Source organism: Camelus bactrianus, chromosome 7, assembly GCF_048773025.1.
Source record: "Camelus bactrianus isolate YW-2024 breed Bactrian camel chromosome 7, ASM4877302v1, whole genome shotgun sequence".
Classification (NCBI taxonomy): domain Eukaryota; kingdom Metazoa; phylum Chordata; class Mammalia; order Artiodactyla; family Camelidae; genus Camelus; species Camelus bactrianus.
The window spans coordinates 36,802,222-36,827,779 of NC_133545.1; the positions used below are offsets into that span (position 1 = coordinate 36,802,222).

Genomic DNA, 25,558 nt, shown 5'->3' on the forward strand with positions numbered 1-25,558 from the left:
TGACTTACATCTGTTTAGCTTTATAAGAAACTAACAAACAGTTTCCCGACATGGATGTACTGATTTCCACCCCCAGCTGCCGTGTGTGGGTGTTCCGGCTTCTCCATATCCTTCCCAACACCTGGTATGCCTGCACCAGGCACTTTGGATGTGCCATTTTGCGGCAGTCTGGGAGGCAGTGAGCAGTGTGGACCCTGCAGTCAGACAACCTGGGTTCATATCCTGGCTCCCACCCTTTTACCAGCTGTGTGACTTTGGCTGACTTCCCTAACCACTCTGTGCCTCAGTGTTCTCATCTGTTAAATGGGAGTAATAACCATGGTCTCATCCTTTCAGGGTTGTTATACATTTGTCACAATGCTTGTCACATAGTTATCATGGCACAGGTGTTGGTTGTCACAGTTATTCCAAGTGGACACCAGGAGGTCTTCATAGTGGTCTTTAGGGGGTCCCTAGGAAGCCCATACCCCTCAAACTCCTTCATTGCCCATAGCCAGGGTCCCCATGGATAGGGTGCCAAGTAGTGCGTGTATCTGTGCTAGATGCCTGCGAGGGGGAGTCCTGTACCTGAGGAAGGAGCCAATGACGCATCAACTGAATGTGGGAAAGAACAGGGACAGGCGTGGGGAGGGACAGGGAGGCAGAGGGTGGGGAGGGGGTCGGTCTTTTCTCTCAAAGCGTTTCCCGAAGAAGAAGGGGCTTAAAAAGATTCTACAGCTTATCCTGACGGTTGCCTTTTGGCCTCTCTTCTCAGACTTTCGCAGCTCCTTCCTGGTACACACAGTTCCCTCGCTGCTTTGGAAGAGCTGGTGATTACTGAGAAGGCAGAAAGACGGGGAAGCGTCGAAAATGTTCAGAACAGTGTGAAAAAATTGAATTGCAAGGAGCTCTGTTCTGATGGGCCACACTTTCAAAGTCAATGAAAGTCTAATCAATATTTCTTTGTATTTCTTCTTTAGAAATAGTTGTTTCCTACCCTCATTTAGTTTTGTCTTATAATTTTTGCCAGGATAGAAGCTCTTCCATTTTTAGACCAAGCACTGCTATGAATCATGCTACATTAAAAATGAAAGTTTGTGCTCATGGCAGCTAACGGTGCTAGGAAATAGAAACACAATCCTCTATTAAAACCGCATGAGACCAGTGCCCCTGAAGAAAGCTTTTTAAAGAAAACTAGTCCTGCCATTTTTTGGGGCCAAAATACACACCAAAGTTTCCCTTCTTGGAGTCACAACCCACTGAAATAGAAGTGGCTTCTATGGAAAGTACATGGCATGACAAGAATCACCGAGTCCAGGGCAGGGAGACCTGAGCAAAGCCCTTAGACCCTCTAGGATGAGCCGCCACTTCCTCATCTGTGACGGGGTGGATTTGACCAGCAGCTCTCAAATGACTGTTTCCACCGCCACCATTTGGAGATTATAAAAGCAACTTGGCCAGTGGCGAACACCAGCCTAATTTTCTCTCAATACTCTTTCTTGGCCCGTTTCCCCCAGAATCCAGAATCAGAATACCCCACCATGTCACCCGCCTTTCCCCCTTGTTGTTCTACCAATGGAGAGATTTTGACTCCTAAAATGCTAAGTGGCAGATCCCAGCAGGACAATGACAGAGGCCTTGGCCCCACCCCCACCCCCAGATCCATCCCTAAAAAGCTCCAAAAAGCAGATATCTTTCTCTTGAGACTCTTTTCAACCCTACAACTCAAATTCCTTGGTGGAAAACACTGCTTTTCAAAAATTTAATAATAAAATAAAATCTAGTTTAGAGACTAGTCCGTCTACACCTCTTATTTCCAAGAGAGAAACCGGACACCCAGGTGAGTAAAGCAGTTTCCCCAAGGTCACAAACAATTAGTGACAGAGCCAGAACTCAACCTCAGGTTTTCCTGTCAACACAGTGGTGTTTTTACTAGTCAGGGAGGGGAAAAGGATGAATACTTCTGAGGATCTGTTACGTGCCACGAATCTCGAATGAGCTGGGAAGACTGAGAGATATCCTTGACCCATTTTACAGATGAGGAAACTGAGGCTCAGAATAACTTCCACAAATTATTGTTGGTGGTAGAAGAATGCAAAACTTTCCGATGTCCAAAACCTTGCTTTCCCACCTCCAATACCTACCTCCATGTGATCACTTTAAAGTCAAAAGAAGAATTTTCCTCCAGAACTTTTCTTAGTAAGAAAACTTAAACTTTTTTTTTAAATGGATCTTGGGCTGGAAGGGCAGATCTCAAGGGGGCCCAAATGTGAGGTAACCCATTTAGTGTTAGATAAGACAGATAATTTGTTGTTTGGGGAGCAGGAGGGTGGAACCAGAGAGCTGACAAAGGCCACATGTGGGCCTCAGCGCAACCCTGGAAACTTCAACGTGTCTCTACAACTCACGAAGTGCTTGAGTGTGGGGAGATTTCTTGATGGAAAATGGTGAAGGATGAACAGAACCGAGGTAGTTCATGTGGGAGTGCAGGACTAAGGAGGGAACCCCAGAGAAATCACAGGGTGGGCACAGCTCCCGCACAGCCAGGGCATTTATTAGGTTTCAGGCCGAATTTTCCAAAGAGTGACTACAGGGGCTGGGCAACCACCTGATATCCGATACCCCTGGTCTGAGGCTGGTGACCCAATGAAAACTGTCACCTAGGCCAACTGCCACCTCAAACCTTGATTCTTTGGTGGGGGGACCTTGTCTCTTGCTTAGTGAGTTACAGGCTCATCACAGGGGATCTCACAGACCCCCACGAACACAAACACACACACACACACACACACAGCATCAAGCACACTCCCAAGGGGCACATCCTCTGAATTTCTTTGCCAGCAGTAGAGCTTTGCAGGATGTCACATGTGTATTACCCCCAGATTTTGTTTAAAGCAACAGCTCACAAAGAGTATTTATTGGCGCAACTATGTAAAATGCAGACATGTGTGTGTCTGGTGACTGCAGAGGAGGGAATCATTGTCCGGTGGGACAGGAGACCCCATGACAAATTGCAATCTGACAGCTACACAGCAGCCTGCCTGGAGCAGAATGAGAGTGTGCGAGTGCGGGGGCTGATTGTGCTTGGGGGTGTTGGGGGGTGTCGGGGGCGACGGGAACGCAGGCCAAGGAATCATGTACCAGGAGCAGCAGCAGGAGGGCAGGATCATCCAGCTGGGAAAACTGAGACTTCGGTGTAAGTATGGATGTAATTTGGGGGGCAGAATCAATCAGAAAAACAGAAGGACAACCAACCCCACTCAGAGAAAGACATAATCGTTTCTCAAGATAATTGGCAAGAGGCTGCTCTTTCCCGCAACAACATCGTTTTTATCAGTGTTGTTTTAACTTATCCTGACTGTTAATGGCTTACAGTCACCCACTCCCCTCGGCAGCTTCCTGGCAACCTAAGATCTCTGATCTAATTTTGTCCCTGAGGAATTTGGATTTAGAAGAAAATGTGCAGAAGCCTCACTTGGTTGGAGGCTGGAGGGAAACCGTCACTCCAGGCCCCATGTGAGCACACGGGTAGGAGAGATGCTGGGGGAGGACTTATGGCGGGCGAGACGCACAGACGGCTGCCGTGTGTCTGAGTGACAGCATTTTCTGCCACTGCCCGACAACTGTATTTACCCAGCTCTGGGGAGGGTGACACAAGTCTCTGGAATGTGTATCTTATTTTTTGTCCTGCCTGCGTTCATGGCCATAAAACGAGGTCTCTCCCTTCAGAGCAGGAAGGACTAATTAGTCTAGTTGATCTAGGCAGGAATTCAGACTGCATTTTCCTGGGGCTGACACCCATGAGGCCGTAAAAGGGTGTGTCCCAGGAAGCCTTGATGGGAGCCTGCAGTTCTGTGCCCCAGTGTGTGAATGGGTCTGTGCAGAGAGGTGTGTTCCCAGCGGTACCCAGGGTGCTCAGGGACAGGTACGACCGCGACGCTATGACTCAGGCCTAGGGGTGGGTGGAAGAGGAGACAGCACATATTAATATAAAAATCAGCCCTCCCTCCTGGATCAGCAGGATGCCAGCCTTTGCCACTCCCTGCTGATGCCAGTCTGTCCTGATGCTTGGAGATTTCTCCCCAGTGATCTATTGTCAACGCAGATTGACCTACAGGTTCAATGCAATACCAATCAAAATCCCAGCAGACTTTAACATGACTGCTCTGTGAAAGACGCTGATAACATTAAGACAAGCCACAGACCGGGAGAAACTGTTTGCAAAAGACATCTGCTAGAAGACTGTTATCCAAAATATGCAAAGAACACTTAAAATCCAACAATACAAAAGCAAACAATCCACTTAGAAAATGGGCAGAAGACCTGAATAGACACCTCACCAAAGACGATATGCAATGGCAAATAAGCATACAAAAAGATGCTGAACCAAATATACAAATTAAAAAGACCATGAAATACACGAACTACCTATAGGCCAAAATCTAAAACACCAAGTGCTAATAGAAATGCAATTTGGAAGACAGTTTGGTAGTTTCTTACAGAACTAAACACACTCTTATCATGTGAGCAAGCAATTGTGCTCCTTGAAATTTATCCAAAGGAGCTGAAAACATAATCCACACAAAAAAACTGCATATGGATGTTTTGGGTAGCTTTATCATAATTGCCAAAACTTGGAAGCAACCAAGATGTCCTTCTGCAGGTGAACTGATAAATAAACTGGGGTACATCCAGACACTGGAATATAATTCAGTGCTAAAAAAAAAAGCTATCAAGCCATGAAAAGACATACAGGAAACTTAAACACATACTACTAAGTGAAAGATGCCAGTCTGAAAAGGTTACATACTGTGTGATTTCAACTCTGTGACATTATGGAAGAGACAAAACTGTGGAGACAGTAAAAAGATCAGCTGTTGACAGGGCTGTGTGTGTGGGGGGGGAGGATGAATAATCAGAGCACAGAGTTTTTAGGGCAGTGAAACTACCCTTTATGACACTAGAATGATGAGTGTGTTATTATACATTTGTCCAAACCCATAGAATATACAATACCAAGAGCGAAGTATTGTAATATAAACTATGGCCTTTGGGTGATGACAATGTGTCAATGTAGGGCCATCATTTGTAACTGCTGTACCACTCTGATTGGGGTGGAGATGGTGGGGGAGGCTGTGCCTGTGTGGCAGCAGTGGATGTATGGGACTCTCTGTACCTTCCACCGAATTTTTCTATGGACCTGAAATTGCTCTTAAAAATGTCTATGAAGTACTCAAAGAAAGAAGGTAGAATTCTTGCTTTTTTGACCTACAGATGCAACCATTATATTTAAAGATACCCAAATGGACATAGGGAGTTTTCTTGTTTACAGACGGGAGAAATCTGCTCCAAAGAAACTGGGCAAAACTGTAAATAAGAAATGAAAACATGATGAAAGCTGTCATCCCCTTGGCTTTACAGATTTCGCGTCTTATCATGTAATTTATTATGTCCAATGATGGTCTCTGCTTACTTGGGTTTGGAGTACAGAACTGTAACATTTACCTAGTTATTTTGCATCTGTTCAAAGTACTGGCTATTACTATAAAATTCTTTGGAAGTTTTCCCACTGACTGGAAGCAGATTATTTTTTGTACTATTAAAATTAGTTTATTATATGAAAAAATACTATATGAGACATACAGTATCTTGAAGCCACTTAAGTTGGGGCATCATTTTGAGACCAACCACTGAGAGTGTAAAAGAAATTAATTAGTTTAGGTGTAAACATTATGGGCTCTTTAACAGCCATAAATTATTATAGCTTTTTGAACTAGAAATGAATAGCCTCTGAAGCATCCTACAGATTGTAATTTTGAATAAGGTAAATATAGATCACTACAATCCATATGAACAAAAAGCTCTTTGGGTTCCCTCCACTTTGTTGTGTGAGTAAAGGGTTCTTGAGTCCAAAAAGCAAAAAAGCTACTTGGGATTCTCCCTAGCTGTGACAGGTCCATTCCTTGCTATGACCTCCCATGGAGCCACTGTTACAGAATTCTAGGCACCCAGCGAAGACCCTGGCTGGGGTTTTGGTCCTTCTAGCTTGGGAGGCTGGCTTTCGGTCACCTGAGGGATGTTCACCAACATTAACTTTTTTTCCTTCTTGAATTTTTGTCTATAAAAGAAAACTACTCGCAATACTTCTGACACCAAATGTGTGGGTTTCCACACCAAGCAGTTCTCCAGTTATCTGTGGACACCAAGTGGATATCCTATAATTATATTCAATTCTGATCTTGCCTGCTCTGTATGAGTGCAGACCCCACAGGTGAAGGGCTCAGTCCCACAAGATTGCTCCCCCACTTCGGATGCCCACCGCAGTTAGTGGGTCCCCAGGTTCTCCCACTGATAGACTTAACTACAAACCGGGGGTTCCCAGGACCCCCACCTCGGGGCCAATTATTTTCTATAATGGCTCACAGAACTCAGAGAAACACTACTTAGTATTACTTATTTATTGTAAAGGCTATTATAACGGGTCAAATTGACAGCTAGAGAAAGACCCACATACAGCAAGACGAGAAGGTTCCCAAGCTCAGGACCGTCTTTCCCCATGGAGTTTGGCACCTGGATATGCTCACCAATCCCAAAGCTCTAACCCCTTGGTTTTATGGAGGTTCTGTTACAGACGCATGATAGGTTAAATCATCCACCATTGGTAATTAATCCCCAGCCCCTTTTCCCTCCCTGGAAGTAGGGAGGTGAGATGGGGCTGAAAGTTCCAACCTACGAATCACATGGTTGGTTACTCTGGCAACCTGCCCCCATCCTAGGGGGCCAGCTATCTAGGATGCTACCTAGGCGCTACCTAGAGGCTCTTATCCACCAGTCACCCAATTAAAGGTGGTGAGAGGGGCTTATTATGAATAACAGAAGATGCTCCCTTCACCTCATCACTCAGGAACTTACTAAGCTTTTACAAGCTTTGTGCCAGGAACTGGCGATGAAGACCAAATATACATTTCTTCTTATGTCACAGTTTATTTTGCTTGTTCTTTATCTTTTTCTTCCTCTACTTTTTCTTCTCTTTTCTCATTTTTTCTCTCTTTTTGGGGGAATACTTTTTTTTAATGAAGATACTAGGGATAGGGCCCAGCACCTTGTGCATGCTAAGCTTATGTTCTACTGCTGAGCTCTTACCCTCCCCCATTTTTTCTTATTCTTTCCTATTTTTCTTTTTCTTCTTTTAAATTTAAAAAAATTTTAGTTTTTAGATTTTACTGTTTTAAAGTCTTTTCCCAATTTTGCTTTTTGCTTTATTCTTTTATTTTTATCAGCTTGTGCTTTTTCTTATTTTTCTTTATTTCATTTTTTTTTTCACTTTTCATTTAGTAAGTTAGTATTATTGGCAAGAAGTCCAACATACTGTAGGGCCTCTCAGCCCTCTCTGCTGAGGAAGAGGCCCATAGAGGGAAACACAGACTCCTCAAGGTCATTGGCAAGGACAGTCACACTTATCACAGTGTCTCTGGTGCCAGAACCACGGGTTTTGAAACTGAAAATTGAGAACTACCTTCACTTCTTACCTTCCACCTCCTTTCCCGTCCCCTGAATTACCACCCCCTTTGACTGCCTACAAAGAAGCAGAAGGCCAGTGACCTCTGTCTCTCTGACCAAGGCCCCAGGTGGGAACTCTGCTCTAAGGAGCAGTGGGTGCTGCACGTGGCCTTCAGCCGGAACGACGTGACCCCTGCCCTCTGACATACTCACGTAACACAGACGTCAGCCGGGCCTTCCAACGTCCTGTCCTTGGAGAGGTCATTCCCTGCGTAATTCCCAGCCAAGCTCCAATGTCCATGGGGATTCTTGAAAGTCAGACATTGCACCAGGTTACCTCAGACTGTGATTTCCCGCTTCCCATGAACCCTGGGCCTTCCCCCTATCTTGCATATTTTAGCTGTCCCCGTCTCATTGTCCTGAATCCACCCAGAGAGACTCAGTTCCTTTGTTGCTCCTAAGCAACACTCACCGAAGGCCACTGCATTTCTAATGATAGATTCAGGGTATAAGTGTGGGGGTTACATCGGACAATAGTGACTGCCAGGCATCATTACTGTTAAAGCCTCTGGTACCCCGTCTCCTGGGGCTCAGCCCTAACTGGGGAATGGTCACTGGTTTTCCATTCTGTCAGCTCCAGACTCACCTTCTTGGCCCCCTTCCTCCCCCTCAATCTTCTACCCTCCACCTTGGCTCACCTGCTCTTACATCTCCTCATATGCACTTCCCACCCCCAACTGTCTCATTTTTTAATGCTCTTTAAGATCATTCCTTTCTATTTCACTTTTTATTTTTAGAAAGTTTTCCAACTTCATTGAGGTATAATTGAAGCACACTAAACCACACATATTTAAAGAGTGTAATTCTATCTGTTTTGAAATATATACACACATAAAACCACGACCTTTCTAACATCTCCATCACCTCTTAAAGTTTCCTTGTGTCCTTTTTAATCCTTCCTCCCTCCATCCCACCCCCAAGGAACCGTTGATCTGCTTTCTCTCTATACAGATAAGCTTATATTTTCTAGAGTTTTGTATAAATGGAATCAGACAATATGTTCTTTTCTTTTTTGTCTGGCTTCTTTCATTCAGTATAATGATTTTGAGATTCTTCAATAATGTGTGTATTAATAGTTTACATGTCTTTATTGCTGAGTGGTATTCTATTATATAGATAAACCACAATGTATCCATTCATCTATTGTTGGATTTAGGTTGTTTCTGGATTTTGGCTATAACAAATAAAGCTCCTTTTAAAATTCACATACAAGACTCTGGGTTTTATGCTTTCATTTCTCTCTGGTAAATACCTAGGAATGGAATGGTTGGGTTGTATGGTAAATGTATGCTTAGCTTTCTAAGAAACTGCCAAACTGATGTTCAAAGTGGTTGTACTGTCTCACACTCCCACCAGCGACGTATGAGAGTGTCAATTGCTCACATCCTCATCAACACTTGGTACCATTAGTCTTTTTTAAATTTAACCATCCTGTTGTGGTTTCGTTTGCGTGTTTTAATGCACAGCAGTTTAACTACCCTTTGGCTTCATTTCTCAAAGTGGGAACAATGCTTAGGTTTACAGGGAATAAAGCCAGATTATACCTGTTGTGAAGTGTGTGAAGTCGGTAGTGCCCCCCTTACCCTCCTAAGTGACCTGGTTTGGATAAGACAATTTGTGGTTTCTCTACTTCTAGCCCAACCAGCAGTGCTCCCAGGCTGTCCACCCACAGCCACGAAGGCCCATCTGGAATTTTCCTTCTTTTCTTAAGACAATTTTTTCCTTATCCCAGAAGGATTACAGGAGGGAAGAAACGACATAATGTAGCCACTCAAATAAGTTGAAAACATATCCACAGAAAAACCTGCATACAGATTTTACTCTCAATTGTCAAAAACTTGGATGCAGCCAAAATGTCCTTTAGTAGGTGAGTAAACAAACTGTCTCTCCAAACAATGCAATTTTATTCAGCAAAAAAGAAATGAGGTTTTGAGCCACTGAAAAACAGGGAGGAACCTTAAATGCATACTGCTAAGTGAAAGAAAGCAATCTGAAAAGGTTACACATTGTATGATTTCAATTATATGATACTCTGGAAAAGGCAAAACAATAGAGACAGTAAAAAGATCAGTGATTAACAGGGGTTGGGGGGGAGGGGTGAATAGGAGGAGCAGAATTTTTAGGGCAGTGAAATTATTATACATGATTCCCCAGTGGTAGGTACATGATATGAGGTATTTGTCTAGACCCATGTGACTACAGAACAGAGTGAACCCTATGTTAAACTATGTTGGCCCCTTCCTTAGTCACAATAACTGTTTGTGGGGGATTCACATGTGTTTACAGAAGACCAGTGAGAGGCCATACTTAGGAGACCTGGCTGAGCTTTCACGGGACCCTGTGGCCTGGGGCAAGTCGCTGCTGTCCAACTTTCTGTCTGAAATTGAGGTGATATTTAACGGTCCTTTCTGCTCTGACCCCTCAGTAACTCCATGGCTGGGGATCCCACTGTCCTGCACAAAGGCAGGATGGAGGTGGGGTTGTCTTCCCATCAATTGCTCCCACTTCAGGGCTGTGCATCCTGCGCGCTCAAATGGCTTGCTTAATTCAGTTCCCAGAATAACCCTTTGCCTCGATTCTGAATTACACGACCTAATAAAAACAAAAATAGCTACCCTAGTGAAAGGTCCTCTGCTGACCTTAACTCTGCATAGCATGTGTGATTAGTCACATTTTATGGACTGGGAAAAATGAGGCTTAGAGAAGTTAAGCCACTTGCCCGTGGTCACACAGCAAATATTAGCAGAGCGAGCCTTCAAATCCAGGTTTTCTGATCCTGGGAGCTTTCTACACTCCCCACTGAGAGGATAGTACTTTTAAAGGGTTATGTTCCTTTAATGAAGAGGCTGCCTTAGCAGGGTACCAACAGAGGGGAATGAGCCTAAGAGTTCACGAAATCTCCAATTCCTTGACACATGGGAAAACAGCATGAAGCCTGTGGGGTGAGGTGCAGAGGAATTCCTACTTGCTCAGGGGAATTCGCTGAAGCTTGAAGCAACTCTAAATACAGTTCTTCTGAAACTACTACTAATAGCTAACACTTACTGATCATGTATAGCATTCAAGTGGTGCAGTAAATCTCCTGGAATAGACATTATTCTGCAGAATTCTCACACCCTTAGGGAGGTGGGTACTACTGTTACCCTCACTTTACAGATGAGGTGGTGGAGTGGGTCAAGCCTTGCCCACAGCAGCCCCCTAGTAAGTGGGGAGAGGATGTGTGTCCGAATCCCATCACTCCACTGTGTTTGAGTCTCTGTTCAGCCCCATCGCCATCTGATTCATCTTATGTGTTTATTTTCTATGCTCTGCTTCCTATCCTCTCAGACTCTAGTGTATAAGGGTAGGACCTAACCTCCGTTACTCACATCTGCACCCCTGGCTTCTGGACACACAGTAGATGCTCCAGAACTCATTTTTGAAAAAAATGAATGAGAAGCATTGCATTGCTTGCCCTTAGGGTCGGCGCTTATCTCTTGCAATAGGAAAAGGAAGAGTCCGATTCACTGGCGTTCAGGGACAGGTTTCCATGGGAGGCTGAGGATGGATTTGAATGAGTTTCATGGAGGTGAGGGGATGCTTCAGCTTGTTCTCCTTCTGTCTCCACCAGCCCCACCCCAGTTCTTTTTCCAGGTTCCTGTTCTTTTCTCTTTTTAGATGTAACCATTCTGAGTTTTCACATCTATGTAGTAATCACCACAACAGGATACAGAACAGCCCATCACACACAAAACTCCTCGTGCTCCTCCTTTGCAGCCACATAGCCCCCACCCCTAATCCCTGGCCACCACGGACTTATTCCCCATCGCTATAATTTTTCCTTTTGCAGAACATCCTTGCCTTGTACTGAGTCTCAGGGGAAAGCATTCCCTTAGGGTTTATTTCAGAGCCTGTCTAATGGGGGTGGATTCTCTCAGTTGTCCTTCATCTTCATTCCTGAAAAATGTTTTTACCAGATAAGAATTCTAGGCTGACAGCTCTTCTTCCAGCATCTTAAAAAACGTTGCTCCATTTCCTTCTGGCCTTCATGGTTTTAGATGAGAAATCCACAATAGTGCAATTCAGCATTTCTCTGTAGAGCATAATAAAGCACCACTCTTCTCCGGCTGCTTTTATGACTTTTTTCTTTCTCCTAGTTTTTAGCAGTTTGAGTAAGATGGGCCTGAGCATGGATTCATTTGGATTTATCTTATTGGAAGTTCACTGGGTTTTTTGAATCTATAAGGTTATGACTTTCACCAAATCTAAGATGTTTTTACCTACTATTTCTTCAAATAAAAGCTTTGCACCATACTCATTTCCCTCTCCTTCTGAGACTCTGACAATATGAATGTTAGACTTTTCAGCATTGTTCCACATGACCCCAGGGCTCTGTTCATTGGTATTTTAAATTTTTTTCTCTTTGTTCCGATTGGATAATTCCTAATGTTCTGTCTTCGGTTTCCTCTGATTCCTATTTTGCTATTGATTCTGCCCAGTGAATGTTTTATTTCAGTTATTTCATTTTTCAAGTCCCCCCATTCCTATTTAGTTCTTCTTTGTAGCTTCAATTTCTCTGCTTACATTTTTTATCTTTCCATTCATTTCAATAGAATTCACCCTTACTTCTTGGAGCATAATTATAACAGCTGCTTTAGCATCTTTATCTAATAATTTCAACATTTGTGTCATCTCTTGATTGCCCTTTCTTTTGTAAGTTGGTATTTTTCTGGTTCTTCGTATGCTGAGTAGTTTTGAAATCTATCCTAGATATTTGATTATCATATTCTGAGAATCTATGTTTATTTAAATCCTAAAGTGAATGTTGAAATTCGTTTCGTTTTGTTTTAGCAGACAACTGATCTAGTTAAAGCTCCAGCCTCAAGTCCTGACCTGTCTTCCGTGGACTGGTTTCAACATCAGTTCAGTTTTCAAAGACTTTGCAGCGCTGTTTGGATCTGTTCTCTGTTACCCGGTGGCCATTTGGGAGTCTGGGTGATTCTCTAATCCACAGTTCAGTTCCCAAAGCACACAGAGCTTAGAAATAAGCCCAGGAGTTCACATGGGACTTCTTTCTTAAGCTCTCTCCTTTCTGAGATCATCCTGACACTTCAGCTCCCTTGTGGCCCTCTGGCTAGAAAGCTGGGACTTTAGCTTCCCTGCTCTGCTGTGCGCTTTCCCGGAGTGTATCTGAGTGTGGGCCAAGCAGTGGAGAAGCAGAGAGAGAGAAAAAAGCAGTGGGATTTTTGTCTACCTCTTGGGACCACAGCTTCCCTAGTCAGAGGGAAGGTTTTCTTCTCTCAAAGTTTTTGGCACCTTTCTGACTGCCGCCACCTGCTACCATGGGATTAGCTGGGGGTCAGGGTGAGAAAATGAAGAACACCAACCAGGCACTTTCTCCAGTTTCTCCAACACTTAGGAGCCCCTTTTCCCACTTCTCAGACCAGACACCAAGGGTTCCTTTCCCAGTCCTTTCTGTTTGCTTCTGGTGTCCACTTCCTGTTCTCAGGCTGCCTGTGAGTGGAGGCCAGGTGATTCCAGGAGGAGAAAAATGGGGGACTCACAATGGGTTTGGTGGTACTTTAAATTCTGATCTCCTCTCCAATCCACCTGCCCCTGCTTACTTTTCACTGTCCTCCGATAGCTGCTCCATGCAGTCTGTCTGAGACTTACTGTTGCATTCAGCGGGAGAGGCACTGAAGTGTGCTTACTCCGTCTTGCCCAGAGCAGGAGCCCCAATATGCAGTTTTAGCCAAGGCTATAAACAATAAGGAAAGCTTGCCTTCAACAACAGGCACGAGGTCCAACACTAACCCCCAGGGTTGCTTTCACGTGGACTCTAATAGTGTTCTTCCTGCTGGACTGGGCCTTGCGGCCACATCAGGGGTTAGCTGAGGCAGCTGCTCTCCTGACAGAGTGGTCATGAGGCTGGGCTACTTGAAGCAGCCCCGTCTCCTCAGAGCCTGGCTCCTGTCTACACCTTCACCTTCCCAACCTCCCCCAAACAGGCCAGGTGCTAAGTAAGATGACCTGCCTTCAGTGCCCCCTGAGCCATGACAGAAGCATCAGGGAGGAAGTGACACCTGGAATCTCTTCTGGGACATTTGGCCATGACGTCATACATAACAGGAAGATGCTGAAGATTCTCAAGGAACAACATCATGTAACCATCATCACGAAAATAATAACAACCAACATTTATCACACCCCTAGTATGTGCTGTACACTAGGCTATATTCTTTTGTATACATTATTGCATGTATATTACTACATTTAATCCTCCCAGCAGGTTATGGGATAAATACAATTTCGCCTCAATTGCAGATGAGGAAAGCACTTCTACATGGGAGGGACACCTGTTACCAACATCGAGGGGGCAGGGAAGTATAAGCCTCCCCTATTTGTGAACAGCCCCGAATACAACCCCAGACACCTGTAAACTGTGACCACGGCATTAATTTCCTCTTCAGTAAAATGGGGACAACAGTGGTGCCCACTTTGCCTGGTAGGTAGGACAGGACTGTGGATGCAGCGGGCTCTGCCCGGTGGCTGCCACATAGGAGGCGCTCAGTAAATAACCATTTTTATTTCCTTGATGCGTGGGCCTCGCTGAACCAGCACACAGAGTTCTCCTTGAATCTCTGAGGACAGGCAGGTCCTTGGGACCAGACTCCATTTTTAGCGATAATTGGATGCTTGTTATCACCCAAGAGCTGACTTGACAGCTACTTAACACTTCACCAAGGGAAAAAAAAAAAACAAAAAACAAGCAGCTGTGTCTTGGTGGCAGTCAGATGGCCAGTATATTAAAATTAGTTGACATGACCCAGTACTTTACCTACAGTCAAGTTTTCAAAGACCTCATCTATTTAAACAATTCCATTAAAAATTTTTTCCTCAATTTCTGTGAAGAGGTGCACACACACACACACACACACACACACACACACACACACACACACACACAAAGGTAATGTGTATTTGCCACTAGCATTTTCACTTAATATGAGGTCACACTTAAAAGCAGCTTCCACACATTTGGTCAATAGTTCAGGGACAATCTGGGCAGCGGGGAGGAGTCATGTCCCCACTTAAGAAGTGAGAGCGGGCGACTGGTCAGTGATATTCCACTGCTCCCATGAGGAACCTAGCAGGGAAAGGGGTGGGACAGAATGAAGAGAAACTGGGAGGAAACGGAGCTGGGCAACTGCCTTGCGGGGACCTGGGGACTGTCAGCCAACTGCCTTGGACTTATCCCCGCCCAGTGTTCTGTCAGCCCTCATGATGAAACCTGGGGCAAACAGGTCTAGAAACAGACCAACGGGAAAGGAACATCACAGCCAGGCTGAGGGAGCCGTGGGACCGGAAGGGCTGGGACATCAGATGAATGTGTTCTTCATCGTTACTGCTCTCGGCAAGTTGTTTAACCTGTCTGAGCCTTGAGTTCTTTATCTACAAAGTGAGGAAAAACATACCATCCCTTACGACTCTGGGGAAAAGGACAGGAGAGCCTGTGTGTGGCACAGCCGTGGGACTTGGTGCCCAGGGCGTCTCAATAGTGCAACTTTCTTTCCTTTTACAACACAGATGCCTGATGGGCCCTGACTGCCCACCAGATCTAGAGATGATCTCACACCCCCACCCAGCCCAGTGCCAAGGTAGGATTTCCGGTAAGGCCCCAGGCATCAGATTTCTTGCTTCCACTCCATTGTACTTCCCTCCACTGGGTTTTGTTTTTGTTTTTGTTTTAACCTAATCCAGATGTGGAACGCAGCTTCAGACAGACACACACACCGCCAGTCACACGTTCTCACACACATACTCTCTTTCATACTCACACCATCCTCTCAAGGCCGTGCATGTGGTCCAGCAGGACTGAAACCTTGGGGATAAGGAGAAAATTGACACTGTAAAAACACAACAGTACAGAAGAGAATACAGATAACTCGGTTGCCGGTTTGAGTCTCTGAGATATCTCTGCCCGTTTGTTCCAGCTCTGCTTCCCGCCTTCCTCCTCTGGGCTCCCCTTCCTCCCTCCCCCCTTCCTCTCCCTCCTCCTTTCTGGCCCCGACTAGTGTCCTGGTTCCTAACCTAAAGGGCTTCAGCTGCCTCTTCGTGGTCTTCTAACTCAGGCCCACAGGCTCTCATCTTCCACTTCCAAAGTCTTGATCGAGTTATTTTCCTAAACACACGTGGTTCCTTCCCTGAGCCCTTTGGGACCAGCCGGTAAAACACAGTATATCTATTTTGCTCTCTGGCCTTCTTTCCTGCACCGACGCTCAGTGACCAGAGGTGTGGAGGTGGGAGTGGTATTCAGTCTCCATTCGCCTCCTGCAGAGCAGAAAACATGTGTTTTGTCTCCCTTACTGCTACCTTCCCAGGCCCTGCGCTGCCCCGGCACAGAATCTACCCCGGATAAACACGACCTAACTGGCTGATGGCATAAATCATTTTATGATGCAAATTAGATAACCAGTCTTTCTGGAACAGTGGCACGCCCATCACCACCACCATCAGAGGTTATTGGATGTCACACAGAACTGATCTGGGTTATAATTCTAGTTAACTCATTGTCCGGTGTTTGACCTCGGGCAAGTCCCTTCACCAACCTGGGCCTCAGTTTCATGACCTTTAAAATGGGAGTGATGATACCGATGCCCAGGGCCATCATGTTCACTATGATGAGAACAAAGCTAAATAGCTAGGGAGCCCTCACTTCTAGATAAATATCTGCTCTTGTACCTAGTTTGGCATTTGGTAAATTTGTGTTCATTTTCTAAAAAGGCTCCACTAATTGTATACTGTTTAAGCCCCACAAAACCCAGCTCCCAGCTGGTGCTGGGAGGAGAAAATGAGACATTGTAACTGCGTGGCATGGAGCACCCCAGGAGTGGACCCCCTGTGAGGAGGATGCTCCTGGTCTGGACATGTCTTTCTGGCACCCCCACTCCCACTGGCTGTCCCTGCAAACCTGGGAGGACTTCCAAAGGGCCAGTCACTCAGGTGTCCAGGCCGGCGTCCAGGTTCTCATAGGCAGAGGCTGACCCCCCTCTTCTGGGGGTGTCGGGAACAGGAACCTGGTGACTCACACAGGGGCAGGGGCAGCCCCTCACTAGACTCAGCCAGCTCCGCTCACCCCCCTGCCAGTCCCTCTCTGGATGCCATGGTGGTGTCCCACGTCCAGCGGCAGGGAGTGGTACAGGCCATCCCCTCCCCTCCACAGAGGCCCTCTTGAGGCCACTGGAGACACTGACCCCACGTGGTTTATTCCTGCACTCTATTTCCTGGCCTCAGGTACTCAGAATTGGATTAGGAATTAATCACCATCCTTTGTTCATGCTATGCTGCTATCTTTGGTCCATGTCTGGCCTCCTGTTACTTCCTTAGGCTTTTTGTTTTATCCTTTAATGTAATAAGGACTAAAAAACCATCACTCAAAACCAAAGCTGGGACTGTGGTGGAAACCAACAGCTAACTCCACGGCCCCTCCCTAACCTGTGTTTTCAAACTTTTGGCTTTTAATCCAGAAAGTTTACAGCCCAGCCAGTCAGCCCCCAGCTGCTGTGTGCTACCAGGTCCTGTCTCATTTCTTCTTTCCTTCTTGGCTACATATCTCTGGGAAGCACAAGTTAATCGCTTTAGCAATCTGATAGCATATTTGGTAAGAGTGTGGGTCACAGAGCAAGAGGAAATCAATAATTAAAATGAGGTTTTGGAATTCGCATTCATTTTTGCATTCAACAGACTTCCTTCAATCTCTTCCTATCTTCTAGGCCTTGCAGGTCCATCAAGATGTCCTTGAGGTTCTGAGGGCAGCTGCCCATAATCTCCTGATGAGCAGACGGGCGCCCACAGCACTACCCCTGGCCACAATGCAGGAGCCTAGGCTGGGCCGGGGGCCGTGGTGGAGGGTGGTCGGGCACGAGCCAGGTGTGAAAACATGCTAAATCACATCTCAAATGAGAAGAGGGAGAGAAACAAGGGGGCAGACCCTCCAGCCAGGTCACCAATGTGAACAGGTGGGACAGGAGGCAGAGCTGTGGGAGCCAGGGCCGCCAGCCTGGAGGAGGGGAGCTCAGAATAGAGGGGGAGAGTGGGGCTGGAGCCAGGGGAGCTGAGCTCTGTGTGTGTGTGTGTGTGTGTGTGTGTGTGTGTGTGTGTGTGTGTGTGGAGGGATCCTGCCCTGGGTGCTTCTCAGTAGAGCCCCTGCCCCCTCAGCCACGATGGGGGACCTTCCGCCTCCCCCAGACTCTCTCTGGTACCAGTGCTTCTCAGTGCTGGCAGCTCTTTAAATCACCTGGGGAGCTTTTTAAAATTACCAGTACCTGCACCCCCTTCCCCCCCGGTTCGTTTGGTGCGGAGTGAGGCCCGGCATTCACACGCTTGCTTTAAGGTGCAGCAGTGCAGAGACTGCCCGGAGAGGTGGGGCTGGGCTCCCGCAGCCTGCCTGCAGGTCACAGTAGAATCAGGTGAATTTTGGATGTGGGAGGTTCCCAGGTTCCTCCAACCCTGAGGGTCAAGGTTAAAGTGGACTGAGGTACATAGAAGGCCCCCACGTCTCTTGGTTCCTGTCCTTAGTTATCTGATGGGTCTGGGGATTCCAGGGTGCAGCAGGGACCAGTGGAAGAGGAGTCAGGCACAGGAGTTTTGGTTAGAAGGCCACTGGGTTCCAAAGTCTCTCTCCTGAAGGGCCTCACGTCTTGGTCCCACAGCTTGAGAGCTGGCCATTGGCTCTTTTGTGGCCAGGTGAGGGCCAGAGAGCTCTTTCCCCTGCGGCCTGGCTCCTTCTGCTGGCCTGGGAGGGCCCTTGGGCATCTCCGCTCTTTCCGCTGACCATAGTTCCCCCAAATACGGCTGGGGCATCAGGGAGGAAGTGGAAGTAGCAGCAGAGAAGCAGCAATTTCTGTGAAAAGGAGAGTTTGGGGTTTTGAAAAGCAGGGAGGAGGAGTACATATGGCAGGTGGGCCGAGCAGGTCACAGCTCTGTCCGGAGCCCTGCTAAGGGTTTTCCTGTCTGCCTGGCACCTCCACTGGGCTGGGGCCTGTAGGCGGAGTGGCAGGCGTGGATGGATCTGTAGGGCTGTGGACAAGGCCCTCCAACACCAACAGACAAATTTGGTCTGAGGCTGTCAATAAAGCAGCTAGGGAAAGGTTTTACTGCTTAATAGGGAGGTCATGGTGGCTAGAAGAGTGGGCTATCGGGCAGCGGAGGGAGGGGGGAGTATGTCTTTGCTGGGGGAGGTTTACCACCAACAGAATGTGGTCATGACGTGGGAGGGGCAAGAGATTGGGTAATTTTATCTGATGCTCGTTGGCCTGGCTTTGGTGGTTGGTGCAGGCGGTGTGGTTATGTTAGAGGTTGCCTCACTAGGGCCCCAGGAGCCCCCGTGGTTTGCATCCAGTGACTTCAGCAGGCCTTGGCTGACCATGGGGTGTCCCGGTGGTGGGGCCACGATGGCTCCAGGCTCTCCGCCTGGACACACAGCTGCTCGGCCAGAGCTGCAGCTCCCGGCATCCCGTTCCTCCTGGGCTGTCAGGCCATGGTGACCAGGTGTCCTCATAGTGTTCGTGCTGGCCGACCTCTGCTGTGGTCTGTGGGAGATGGCAGAGCGCTTCCTGTAGGCGCTTCCTCTCGCAGGTGCGCCGGTTGACAAAGACAGGTTCTGGGAGATGGTCCGATGAATGTGGCCCATCCAGCTGTTGGCACTGAGCCTCCAGCCGGGTCAGGGGCCCTGCAGTCACCGCTGTGGGCTGTCAGCCAGGAGCTCCCTCAGCAAGCTCACGAAGGAGCGACTCCTGACCCCTAAACGGCAGGCTCCTCTCTGTGGCCCACTTTCCAGGGAGCACAGAACTCCCAGGCATTGTCCATCCAGCCAGGGCTGCCTCTTCATGTCAGACACAGCTCACAGTCTTGAGGAGACTCCGGGGTTCACCAAAGGCGGCTAGAAATTTCTGGATGCACTGGACATTACCAACAACTCCAGCCACTCTCCTGGCTCCTGGCAGTACCCCTCTGCCTCTGCAGGAAGGGAGCCTCACCTGGTCTAGCCCAACCGACCGGCCTGGCCCCACTGCACCACCCCTCACGGAGCTTCCCCCATGAGGAGGGACAGCCGAGACCCTGAGCAGCGAGTGCTGTGGACTTAGGCTTCAGTGGGCGTATTTTGCTAATCCTTCCCCCTTCCTCTCCTTCCTAAGAAGCATTAATTCTCTTACAATAAATCAAAATGGGAAAAGGCTTCTGCAAATAAATCATAACTGCTTGAAAATCTCTTGGATTTCTTTTTTTTTAGAAAATATCGCTGGGATTAAAAACCTTCTCTTGATAACAAAGGGCTTTCAGGGTAATCTGCAACCTAAGGTAGGTTTCCTCTCCAAGAAGCAGATCAGTAGGCTTTTCACTGACACTTTGTAAAGTCTCTTTGTGTGGTCCACTTCGGTCCAGGCCTGGAAGAGTTAAATAGTGACCTCACACATTGCTGCCACCTGCATAGGCTTGATGTCCAAATACAAGTGGCAGCACAAAATGGACGACTTCTCCCAGGGGCCTTTTCCAGGTTGTGCTCAGTCTGGAAGTTTTTACCGACACAAATCTAAAGCCAAGAAAATTCCTCTGAGAGACACAGCACAACTCAGACAGATCGGGGGTTTGGGGTCGATGAGCCTCTCAGAGTGTGAGGCTGTCTTGGGGTTCTGGGCAGCCAACCTCGCAGAGCCCACATCCCAGCACCTACCTCTGCACAGACGTGTGCACTAGCACGTAGCAACCAGGAGAGCCTGGGCTCCTGAACACGGGGCCTGTAAGGCGTGGACTCTGAGCAATTATAACCAGACAGGTAGAGACCCCTGTCCTATTAGATTTGAAGCCCTAGCAAAAGGGGTGAGCCATCTGGGGCAGACAGGAGGGAGGTAAGGAAGCGTGTGGGCACAGCAGATCGATGGAGAATGAAAGAAGACACTGTCAGCGGGAAGGGGCTGAAACATTTCCACAGCCACATCGAGCTGAGGGTTCACCAGCCAGTAGTGCGATGGGCTAGGAAGTAAATATGCGAGGCACTCTGTATGCATTTGTCCTTGGTGCATTCATGCTGAAGTTAATGATCCAGTGGTTTCGTCTGCAGGATGGGATTGGCCACCGGAGTGTAATTTCTTAAAGCTGAAGTATAGTTGATATACAATGTTGTGTTAGTGTCTGGTGTACAGCAGTTTAGGGCAAGGCAATGATGCCCCCGGCCTCCTACAGAGGAATACCCTGCAGGGTTCCTTGGTGGGAGCTGCCAGCCTCTGCCATCCCCGGGAACGTCCTGGGGCTGACTCCTCAGAGGGCAGGACCCGGACCTCATGACCATTACTGCCCCACGCAGACAGGTGAAGAGTTGTTCTCTCTCCCTGTTGAGAAACACATTCCTCTCCAGAAAGTCCTTGTCTATATCGCCTCTTTCCGGTTTCCCTCAGCTGTTGCCTTGGGCACTTCTAGGCATCTGCCATCTGTAACTGGCTGGGCAGGTGGCACCTGGGAACTTTGCCAGGTAGCTCGCCTGAGTCATCTGTTTCTCTGTGGTGAGCCAGCCGTCCTCAGGGACGCAGCCTGGGAGTCTTCGGGAACACTGAGCTTCCTTCACTAGCTCCTGCCTAAGAATCTTCCTCTCCCTTTTGCTATAGGTTCTACCTCTGGAATCAGGGCTAACTTTGGTCATTTGAGGCTACTGACTGGCATGACGGCTCTCAAGCACCCGTCGTGCTTTGTAAGCAATCCACCACAAAATGAAGCTGGAAAGTCTTGTACCCGGGAAAGCAAGGAATTACTCAGAGAGTGACGGGGACATGTCAAAAGGACACGGGGGCCAGACTGAAGGCTAAATCTGGGACAATTTAAGCATCAAAATAAATAGTGATAATAATGGATTATAAGCCACTGAATTAAAAAAATACATATATAAGTATAACTAGCTCATACTCATGTAACTAAACAAGTAAATGCTCTTGTTTTAAAAAAAGACTGTAGGGGATAGTGATGGGTGGATGGAGTTCAGAAATACTGGTTTAGCATCTCTCAGTAGAGCAGAGTCTTAGAGGTTATCAAGGAGGAGCTGAAGTATTTGCTGACTCGTCCATTCACTCATAACTTATGGAAACCTACTATGTGTCAGGTGATGTACAAGACTGGGATACAAGAGGGTAAAAACATTTCCTGTCCTCCTGGAGCTCATGGTCGAGGGGCTACTTAGCCATGTAAACGGTCTACCTGGGGGTGGCGGTGGGTCTGGGAGCCTGGAAGAATGAATTTGCCAGTGGACCTGGGAAGAGAAGGGCATTCCAGGCCCAGGGAAAAGCAAAGATGTGGAGGAGGGTGGGGCTCAAGGCTGAGTTTATCTGCAGGGATGGGTGCACTGCAAGGTTACAACAGAGGAGGGATGAACAGCAATTAAGGGCCAACTCCCGCACCACGAACTCGGCACTGGACCTGGAGCGGTGAGTTCCATCCACTGAGCCCACACTCTACAGAAAACAGCAGAACAAGACAGGGGGACTTCTGGACGGTCACGCTAATGGTACCCCGAGCAAACACTTTTAACTCGTTTGCTGGCTTTTATGTACTTTTCAACTGACCAGCAGGCTTGACCTCTCCTGGTTGTTTGGTAGACATGCAGGATCTCAGGGAATCTGCATTTTAACTTGACCCCCAGGACTTCCCTGTGCACTTTCAAGTGTGAGATGTGTGGGTCTAGGATGGTCTCTGATGGCTGCAGGAGGGATGGATTGAGGTGGGGGCGGGGGGAGATAGTGAGATCAGGTAGAGATACGTCATGGGAGAGGGGATGGTGTGCTTCTGCCCCACATGGCCTTTCTGTCTACATCTTAACTGCAAGCTCTTTCAGAATGGCCCACGGTGTTCTCCCTTGGGGCCCTGGCAGACTTAGCACGGCAACATCCATCCGTCGGCAGTCAGTAGACAGGGGCTGACTCAGTGCTCTGTGGACGGATCATTAACTCCAGACCCAGAGCCACGAGATTGCCCACAGCCTCTCACGCTTTCTGCAGTCCCACCATCCTCCATCTGAACACTGATCTGGCATCCACAAGGATCTCTTCCCTCCCCTGGCCGGTCCAGCCACTGCCTGGGCCCAGACTCTTCCTGCTGACACAGTCACTCCAGTGACAGGTGGGAGCCGTGCAGGTGATGCTGGCTGGCAGGTGGTAGGTGAGTGTGGGAGCCCACACAGTGGCCAGGGCACCTGTTCTCTGTCAATGGCTGGAACATCACTCATCACTGGAAGAAAAAAAACCCCACAGCCACTGTTGCTGTTCTCATTCTGACTAATATATGTACACACACATATATACACACATACATATATATATGTGTGTGTGTGTATATATGTATATATCTCTCAAGGTAGCAGTAATTATCCCAGAATTGGAGATTTCCTGTTCTGGGGAGTTTAGTCCAACTGAGAAGGCTGGAATATGACTTTATGTCAAGTGATCAGTGTAATTTCTCTGAACTTCCATGATCTCTAGCAATTTACACATTGTTTAAGGACTCAGTCTCAACCCCCAAGTGACCTCAGGTCACTCCCATTCATGGTCCTGGTGCTGCTGGGGTTTGGCCCTCTGTTTGCCCAGGTGGCTGCCATCGGGCATTTCCTTTCCCTAGTTAGGGTTCTGACTGAGCATCTGAGGGTGAACTAGAAGTGCATTTCCATTAGAGGCATTACTATTACCATGGGAAACTAGCTACCAAGTAACTCTGATAGTCCCATGACTCAATCATAATTAACATTAATAATTATTACTAACATTTATTGATGTTCATCTCCTTAAGAATTTCCACTGTCATTAAGTTGCTCCAAAATTCCCTGGGGAAAAGGAAAGACCTGGCTCTCTTCCCTTAGCTCTCCTGGACCCCTTTTGCATATCTTTCTCTGAGAGCAGTGACTGTTTTCCATCTCAGAACCCCATTGGCCAGCCCAGACCAGGTGAAGTCAGTTCAATGAATGGGCACTCTGGCCAGTTTCAACCGCAGGAATCCTATAGCTAAAAAAACTGAGAGAATGGAGCTGGTGGAGAGCTCAGAGGAGGGGTGGCCCTGACCATGGGCCCATACACACTCCTGTTATTATATGGCTAATGAAGGAGCCAATGGAAGAGGGGGAAATAATCAAAGCAATGAGATGATATTGCAAAGCTCTCTGGGAATTAGAAAAAGGATGCAGTAATTTTGCAGAATAATGAATGGCTAGGTTTCCCAGTAAGACCCAGTCCTACCAAACCACTGAAAAGATGAACATCTCCAATCAGGAGAGTCAGATGACTGTACAAGGGGGCATTACAGTGACAGAGGAAGGATGGAACATGGGCCTTGGGTGACCACCCTAGGTGGCATCTAGATGTAATGGTGCCACCCTACATTGGCCCCCAGCTGCTGTGACCAGCGGGAAGGTGCATGCTTGGAGAGCAGTGACTGGGGGATACGTTTTGCTGTGCCCTGGCCTGACTCATCCATACCAGCTGGGGACAGACAGATTTTTGAATCCCCACCCATACTTGGCAGCTGGGGCTGCCCTCATGGCCATGTGGGCCCTGCAGGGCCACAGTCCTCTGTCCTACCCTGTTCCATCTTCCTGTGGACTCTCTATCATTCAAATCTATAAGCAAAACCAGTCTTCAGTCTGCAGGGCTACTTTCCCTCTAATCAGCCCCATTTGCATTCCACCAGTTTGGAGCTGGAAGAAGCCATTCTTGACCCCCTGAGGCTCCTCTTCCTCGTCCCTATCATGGGGTAAGTGGCATGTGGGGTGACACACTGCAGGCAGTCTGCTTAGTGCCTCACAGACATTAAACAGCCAAGCCTGGAGCCCGGTTGCTGTCCTTCACAGCCCGGCCACCAGCACAGCTGCGGGGAAGGACAGGAAGGGCGATGAGAGCTTCCTGCCGTCATGAAGAGCCTGATTCAGGAACACGGGCCAGGGAGGAGCTGGAGGGCGGGTGGAGGGAAACAATGGTTGGGCCTTCCTGGGTCAGGGTGCTCTTTGCCTTTGGGAAAAACTGGTTTGGGGAGGATCCCCCAAAAAGCAGCCTCCAGAACAAGAGCAGCAGGCGGAGGGGTGGCAAGAGCAAAGGCACACCAGCCAAACTCCCTTCCATGGAGGAGTAGAAGCGGGGTTCCCCAGGTGGTAGGGGCCAGCCAGTCAGCCCCTCCCTGGCCCCCACAACCCTGCAGAAGGCAAAAGCTAGTGCCCCTCTGTGTTCTTTGAGGTCTCGTGACAAAAGTTCCAACAAACCGTGACATGCAAAAACTTACTGCTGGCATTATTATTAATGAACGATTAAATTATTAGCTCAAGAATTAAAATGCTTTGTCAGGTGCACAGACTAGATACCCCAGCACCTCCTCCACAAATAGAAATCTTACCTTGTGTCATAAAACTCAATGGGGAAGAAAAAGGCATGTGTGTTCCCAGGGAGCAAAGCAGGTGCCAGGAGCATCACCCGGGGGACCAAGCACGGCTCCCCTCGGGGTGGGGGTGCAGATGGGGGCTTTGTTGCATCGCAGGCCCCTCCCCTCAGAGGGACGAGAGAGGCTGTTCTGGCCACAGCCTTGCTGGGTGGGAAGGCCACTGCTTTCCTGAGAGCTGTGTCTATGGCCCCGCTCAGGGTTTAGAGGAAACTAGGCTGCTGCCTTGAAATCTGCCCCAGACAGTTTAGTTTCACATTGTTTTGCAATGATCCTGAAATGTTCGTCAGGGTTTGAAGTCCTCTCTGGGTGCTAGAAAGGCTGGTGGAGGCGGGGTGGGTCCCACAGTATCGGCGCCCAGTAATCAGGCACTTATCACTGGTGACGCAGGCCAGGGCCCTGCAGACCACGTGGCTGATGGGACTTGGGCCGTGACTGGCACTGAAGTGCTCGAACGTCGGCCAGATGGCCTTGCTGCAGCCTTAGCTTCCGGATTTCGGAGAGGAATCGAAGCCCCAACTACATTCATGTCACCAGACAAAAAAAAGTGGGGGCAGGGAAAGGAACTGCATTTGCGGAGCTC

General features: G+C 47.9%; 1 long non-coding RNA gene across 1 annotated transcript in view; it reads right to left on the bottom strand.

Annotated features, from left to right (window-relative positions):
- The window catches only part of LOC141578252 (uncharacterized), a 45,354-nt gene extending 20,148 nt beyond the window's left edge, over positions 1–25,206 (bottom strand). The window contains exons 1-2 of the long non-coding RNA XR_012508393.1: positions 24,934–25,206; positions 7,693–7,787 (exon numbers count right to left, since the gene is read on the bottom strand). This is a non-coding gene — a long non-coding RNA (uncharacterized LOC141578252). The remainder of the gene's footprint in view (positions 1–7,692; positions 7,788–24,933) is intronic.
- Between the last annotated feature and the right edge of the window lie 352 nt (positions 25,207–25,558).